Genomic DNA, 8131 nt, shown 5'->3' with positions numbered 1-8131 from the left:
CAATTAATAACCTCGACTAAAAATAAAATGCATGTATATATAGGCTGCGCTATGGAACCCACAATATTTTAAGACGGTGTTTCATCTGAATGCCTTCTTGTGGTCATGTGGAGCATCCATCTCTTTATATGGATAACTAAAGCAAAGAGGAATCTGTCGTGATAACATGCAAATAAGTACGGTGCATTCATACGAGACCAAACACCAGAGTAATAAAAAGGAAGGAAAACTACACAGCAGGACAGATATTTCCAGCATTAATGTAGCATTTTCACCTGCTGTGCAGACACAAATTCTGTGTACATGAATTAACATTTGCTCTTATTTGTTTTCTCACCTTCTTTATAGACTGGAAGCCCTATGTGCATCTTTACTTTCAACTAATATTAAGAAGCATCCATGGCTGCAAAGATTATTTCCATTTATTCATGTGAAAAATGGGGCTGTTGTGTACACTTCCTGGAGAAAAAGATTAAAGAGTTATGCCAAAAACTAAGACAAAAAGTCTGTTAGACTCTCATCATTTATCACCGAGATACCTGTAAAAAATGACTCTTCCATCCAAGCAATGGTCACTCTGTTGCCAATAATAAGGACTAAATCAATTTAATCACAGAGCTTCCGTGCTTTGCTCGTTGAGCAAAGCTCAGCAGGAGCTCCTGGGCTTCATGGAGGCCGAGACTGCCCTCTGATTTCTTATCTTAATGTTTTACATTAACATTCTTTTAATATTAACAGGAGCCTGAAAACTGTGTGTGCAACTGGATCATCTGCTTATTTCCATCAGTGTTCCTCTCCCAACCAGCTCCTTGTAGATAAAATTTCTAAAATAATTAATACTTCCATGGAGCCAGCTATGTTTTAGTGTCAGAGACACGCAAAGAGATGGCTCTGAGAAAAAAGAGTCATCACCTAAACAGGTAATTTTTACTGAATTGCTGAGGGGCTCCAGCACATGGAATTCCCTCGGCTGTGCTGCATGTTTGCTATCAGAGCATACACACCTCACTCAGCTCGGCTCATAAAATCCGAGTGTGTTAAATCTCTGGTGGTAGAACAGTCCTGATTGCCTTTGTTCTGCTAATTAGCAGGGCGAAAACCCCTTGGAACAAGTTCTTCCCAGTGAGTGCATTAGGGCACACACGGTGCAGTAATAGCACCACAAGAAACTTGTGTAACAGAGAATTCTGGCTTCCTGCTTTCTTAAGCCTGACACAAAGCTGGAATAATTAGGGTGATAAAGTCGAAGCAGCCCGAGTAAATTCAGCTAAATCTGGTATCACCACAGCTGGGACACTTATTTGCATGTTTAAATTACTCAAGTGACTAATTTCATAATTTCCTTTTCAATTGCTGAATGCCTTACGTCTCAAACGAGTCCCCTGGGAGGCAGAGGCACAGCGCACGGTGTGTTAAACTTACAAACTTGTTATACTGCACCAGATTAGCATAATATTGCATACGTTATTCCTTATTTAATAAAAATTTAATTGTGCATATAATTTGATAATTCAATACCAATAATTTGTTATACAAATCTGGAATGCACTCGTTTGGTTTCTTCCTTGGAAAAAAGTTACCTGTGAGTTCTCTGTGGCTAAACATTCTCACTACAACTCCCAATTTTGCCATATTTTACCTGCAGGCTTCCTAAACAGGACACAGCTCAGAGCCAGGGAAATCAAAGCCTTTCGCTGGCACTCAAATGTCCTTAAATCCAGCCCTGGGCTTTGTTTGTGTGGAGGCTGCAGAACACCGAGGCTGTTCGGTTTGCCACGTCCTGGAGGGACACGGTGATCTTGGGAACCTCCTGATGAGAGTCAAACTCACTCAACAGGATCACGGGAATGACAAATTCATTCTCTTCTGTGGAAATTAGCAGAAAATATCTGTCTCGGGTGTTCTGCTAACGTGTTACTCCTTGCCTGTTTTCCAGCTTGGCGCTCTGGAGCTCATGCAAAGCTGCTGACAGCAAAAGGAGGGCAGGCAGCAGCTCTGCAAGCCCAGGGCATCCCTGGGCATTGAACACCCATCCAGCCACCCTCTCCCCTGGGTGCCAACACCGAGTCCCAGCATTTTCATTGAGAGCAGTCACTCTGCTAATAGGGGAATGCCAGAGAATGCATTCCTCCATTGAAAAAAAGTCCTAATAAACAACACCTCCACACAGGTGTTAAACCCATCAACCCCACAGTTGAGAGAAGAAAGGATTCTTTCTCTGACATGAAAGCAAACTTTTGGAGAAGGCACTTTATTTTTGTCAGAGCTGCATTACCATCCTTCCACAAGGGTCAGTGCAGCTGAGCCTGGAGCCTGCTGAGGAACCCTTCACATCTGCCAAGCCTGTGTGCAACCTCAGTGCAGCACACAGGTCACCTTCCCAAGCTCCTCTACCTTCTCTACCTTTAAATTATTAGTATCATTTATTTAAATTTCCAGCTTGCAGTGGAGTATTAGCATATTGAAATTAACTTTGCTGGCTGTAATCACTTTAACTTATAAAACAACTTACTAAGGCAAATTTGATAAAATTATAGTACCTCCTTGTGGTTTTACCTTTGTGCCCCAATATAACACCTTTTAAAATTATGTTTTAAAAAATCCTTTTATATCAAGCTCAGTGGAGAACTAATTAGCCTTTTCTAGAACGCAACAGGAGCAAAGGGAAGTACAGGGACTATCACTGGAATCCAAGGGTGGATGAGCTAGAACACCACTCTTACCTGAGCCAAGGGAGTAATATTTACTAAAACTGACTCATTTTTACATCAACAAATGCAGCTTATGACACTTTCATATGAAAACATCACTTGGGCAATTGTCTCCCTGATGTAAAATCAGTAAAGAATGATTTCCATTAAAAAACCACCAAACTCACAGCCAGAACACTTCAGCCCAATCAGCTTACCAGTTAAACGGTAATTTGGGAGTTCACCAGTGATTATACCCCAAGGAAACGCCCCCCAAACTGTCCACACAAACCTCAGGGGTGCCTCCTTATAGATGCAGAATATTCTGTACCACTGCACTGCTGCTTCCAGCTCTATAAAAACTCATGTGGGACAGCTTCAGTGCCCAGGAGTCCAGAACCTGACAACATGGGAATGTGGGAGCACCCAAGAGGCTGCCAGTGGAATTCCACGGGCAGGGAGCCTTGCTGGGACAGCCTGGGCACAGCTCACAGCTATTTTAACCCATCACCCACCAAGCACAGCCACGACCTTCCAGCACAACCCTAAATGTTCCTGTCTCCTGTTCCTGACAAATGGGGCTCTGCAGACACAACCTTCCCAATATTTGGCTGCGGTCTAAGAATGGAAAGGAGAGCAAGTCTGGCAGAAATACACCTGAGGAGATTTTATTCAGGGAAGGGAGGACCTCCTGCTTCACACACACACGAGCCATGAAGAATTTTACAACCAAATCATACAGAGCGTGTTCCTTCTCCCTTCCAGCAGCCCTGATAAAGGAGCCTGGCTTGGGCTGGATGTGTTTCCTTCTGCTCCAGGACTCAACTCTGCCTTTCTTTTTCTTACTGCCTTTCTGAAATTCTGGAAAGCCATTGTTGTTAAACAGCAGTGAGTGTTACTCTCCCAGCAGCACACACTCACAATAATTCAGCCCTGTGTCAGGGGAGGCTGTGGGTTCCTAGCTGAATTTATTTGAAAAATAAAGTTTGTTCTTTTTCTCCAAGATCTTTCCTTAAGCCAGCATGGAACTCTTGTAAAAGAAAAGTGCCTCTAAGTACCAACTACCCAAGGAACAGCCTTTTTATTTTATTTTTTTATTCCTTGCTCACCATGACAACATAATAAATGAGCCCTGAGAGACTTGCAGTGCTTAACTATTTAAAATTGTGTATTTTATCTTTCACTGTAGGCTTCCAGACATAACATCCATGATCTATTTTCAAACCCTCTTCAGTGTCTCTGAGTGAAATGCGCCAATTTCCACCTGCAATAGGCAATGATCAGAAGGACACCTTGAGCGGGGACTCTGGAAACACTGTACAGAGCTACTCTTACAGTATTTTTGTGATCTATTAATAATTACTCGCTCCCGTAAAAGAAAGGCAACAAGGCAATAGTTTCACCATCTGCTTTTTCCATTTTTGTTTGGAATTCTGCTGGATGGCTCTGTATTCTTTCATACATGACTAATAGGAAAGATACAAGACTAATAGGAAACACAACTGCAACTTCACTTAGGGTTGGTTTCAGTTAACAGATGGGCTTTAAACTATCCAACATAAAAGCATTCATTTCAGAAAAACTGACCCCAAAACTGCTTCATAAAATGAAGTATTTCCATTTTTTTTCCCCTCAAAGCTTTAGGATCTTTCATGACACTACAGTATAAGAGGCCCCTGGGTTAAAAAAAAAAAAATAGCACACACACACACAATTTCTGACCTTAAATATCAGAGACTAAAGGTTTTGCAATAAAAGCATCAGCAGTAACATACACGGCTCTACAAAAAGCCTTCAAGACCACAGCTTTTCTTGCTAAATTTCAAGTGCCAACATAAAATTACAGGAAAGAGACCTCTGAAATCCCTTTTTTTCTGTCAAGTGAAGCTCTTGTTTTCCACCAGCCATATAGCAGCTGTGGTGGGGCTTGGTGCTGTTGCAGCAGCACTTCCCTGTGGATGGATGAGTGACTCCTGTGAGGCAGCCACGGATGGACACGGGTGGACACGGGTGGACATGGATGGACACGGATGGATGATGGATGGATGGATGGATGGATGGATGGATGGATGGATGGATGGATGATGGATGGATGGATGGATGATGGATGGATGGATGGATGGATGGATGGAGGGATGGATGGATGATGGATGGATGGATGGATGGATGGATGGATGATGGATGGATGGATGGATGGATGATGGATGGATGGATGGATGGATGGATGATGGATGGATGATGGATGGATGGATGGATGGATGGATGGAGGGATGGATGGATGGATGGATGATGGATGGATGGATGGATGGATGGATGGATGATGGATGGATGGATGGATGGATGGATGGATGGATGGATGGATGGAGGGATGATGGATGGATGGATGGATGGATGGATGATGGAGGGATGGATGGATGGATGGATGGATGATGGATGGATGGATGGATGGATGGATGGAGGGATGGATGGATGGATGGATGGATGATGGATGGATGGATGATGGATGGATGGATGATGGATGGATGATGGATGGATGATGGATGGATGGATGGAGGGATGGATGGATGGATGGATGGATGGATGGATGGATGATGGAGGGATGGATGGATGGATGGATGGATGATGGATGGATGGATGGATGGATGGATGGATGGATGGATGGATGATGGATGGATGGATGGATGGATGGATGGATGGATGGATGGATGATGGATGGATGGATTGACGGACACGGATGGACGGACACACGTACTGGGGCAGCAGAACCAGTCCTGCTTCCAAAGCCCGGGATGTAGAGCACGGCTCATGGACAACTGCTCATCCCACACACCCCTGGACTGTTGGACAGCCTTTACCCAGCATTAACAAATAGGTTTGTCCAGATCCCTGGACATGCCCGAGGCCAGGCTGGAAGGGGCTTGGAGCGACCTTGAAGCCCAGTGTGGTGCCAGCTTCAATCCCAACCTGGAGCTTTCAACACCGGAGCTTTCCCAGCCTCCTCTTCCTCAGGCTCTGGCTCCAGCCCAAGCCACAGCTCACCACTGGCAGCAGCTTCACACGGGTTTACACTCACAATTAAAGATGTTCAGAATTGTACTCTACAGTATTTTTTGCGACTCGGTTCTCCTGTTTTCTGCCCAAAGGAGCCAGCACAGCTCCCTGGACTGCTGCAGCTCCCCGGACCTTCCGGGCAGAGCCCGCAGGTGGCGGCATTTTCCATTTTCGTGTGGAAAAGCCAGAATTCCCTTTTCTACAGGCGCTGCACAGGCAGGTTCTGGGCCCGTCGGGGACAGGCAGAGATTGTCCCCATCAGCTCCTGTCCCCATCGGGCTGGGCAGGGCCCACAACAGCAGCAGCATTTCCCTCTGGACAGAAGCCCAGCTTCTCTCTCCTCTTCTTTGAGGAGCAGCATCCCAGGAGTCGCCAAGGCGCACGTTTGGAAGCACAGGAAGCAAGTGAAGCTTTCCAAATCTCACCGTACCCCATGGGCATGGCTCCTCATTTTGAATATTTTTATTACTTCCTAACCAGAATTCTCTGAGCTTTGCAGAGAGGTATATAGAATCACTCAAAAAAATAATAAATAAAAAGAACGCACCAAACAAAACTCCTCAAACCCTGTAGTTTAAAAAAGGCTGTTAAAATTTCATACAAGAATTAACAATGGGGAAAAGTTAGCAAATAGGACAAAGTAGAAAGTAAGTTCCTGTGTTTCCAGCAGTGGCTTTGCCAGATGCATCATCACATCTGCATGTGAGCGATTTTTCATTATTTATAAATGCATAACAGGAGCACGGCCAAGCTGCAAACCACTGAGTCCAACACACATTAAAAAAAAAAAAAAAAAAAAAAAAAAACTACCAGGGAATGTGTCTTGGTTATAGAACAAAAGAATTCATTTTATCACTTGGCTTTAGCGCTGCAGAAAATGGCTCCTGGTGCGCTGAACCCCGTGATGAATGTGCCCCCTCCAGATCTTTATTGCCCCTGTAAATCACCGCACTGACAGCACTTAATAAGAAAGCTTTGGAGTGGGTTTGAAGTTTTGCTTTGTACAAATAAAATCTCATATTAAAGAATCTGCTAGTCCTCAAGGTGTGGAAAAATAAGTATGACTAGAACCTGTTGTGCTTGCTTTTTTTAACTGTTTGTTTCCACTATTATTTTTTTTAAATATCTTTGTAGCAAAGGGACCAGGAAAGCGGTCAGTATTAAAATAAAAATTAGAGTCAGGACTTAGTTATTAAAACCCCATATTTCTGATGTTTCTATATCCTGTGATGTCTGGACAGGGCAACAAAATCAGAGGCATAGAATATAAAACATTAAATATCGTCCATGGTGTGATATGACATGTTGACAATTCTCCTGGTTTTTAACTAAAGAAAGTGAGGATTTGATGTCCACAGTTATCGGTCAAAATTGCACTCTTTGAGAGAGGGCAGGATTATCTGAGTCACCTGCTGCCCCCCAGGTGGGAACAAAAGGGTTTCAATCCTTGGCAGCAACTGCAACAAAATTCACAGATGTGGTCAGTAACGACTTCCTCATTTATATATATATATATATATATATTATATATATAATTTTCTGTATTTATACACACACAGCTTTGGTCAAGCACGCTATGGGGATACAAAGAAATAAATTACTACAACACGAATATTTAATAGTTCACATCAGAAAGTGAATAGACTAATCTATAATTAGAGATGGCATTGTTTGCTTTAGAGATGACATTCTAGAACAGGTATTTGAGGGGGGAAGATGCCTATTTGGAGGTGTTGAGAAGCAAAATGCAGCTTGGCTCAGGCCCTCATGCACTGATAGACAGTGTCAGCACATCACTGAATTACACTTTAACCCAAATAAATCACAATTCATGTGGTGGTGGTGGCTTTCTGTTCTGCTCCCATGACTTGTGTTATCCTTGCTCAGTTCCAGGCAGCATCATTCCCTCTAACCAGTTTATGGCTCACCTGGCTGAGGAAATCTTAACAGGAAACTACAGTTATTTGGATAAACCTAAATGTATTTATAGGGAAATAAATGTATTTCCTGTTCAAACTGGAGCACAAGGGTATTATGTGACAGACTATCAACAGGTCTGGAGGAAGTCCAGCTTCTCCTGACGGTAAAGCACATTTGGGGAGGTACCTCAAGGAAAATACACATAGTGGGCACGGTCTGTAAGTGCAGGAAAAATAAAGGAAGGTTTTTCTAAAAACAAACCCAACGAGTAATAAACAGCACATCAGTAAGAGTCGTTTAGGATTGGGATGCAAAGTATCAGGGGAAAGGAAAGGAAAGGGAAAGGGAAAGGAAAGGGAAGGAAAGGGAAGAAAGGAAAGGAAAGGAAGGAAAGGAAAGGAAGGAAAGGAAAGGAAAGGAAAGGAAAGGAAAGAAAGGAAAGGAAAGGAAAGGAAAGGAAAGGAAAGGAA

This window comes from Ammospiza caudacuta, chromosome 13, assembly GCF_027887145.1.
Source record: "Ammospiza caudacuta isolate bAmmCau1 chromosome 13, bAmmCau1.pri, whole genome shotgun sequence".
NCBI lineage: Eukaryota > Metazoa > Chordata > Aves > Passeriformes > Passerellidae > Ammospiza > Ammospiza caudacuta.
This window is presented reverse-complemented; position numbering follows the sequence as displayed.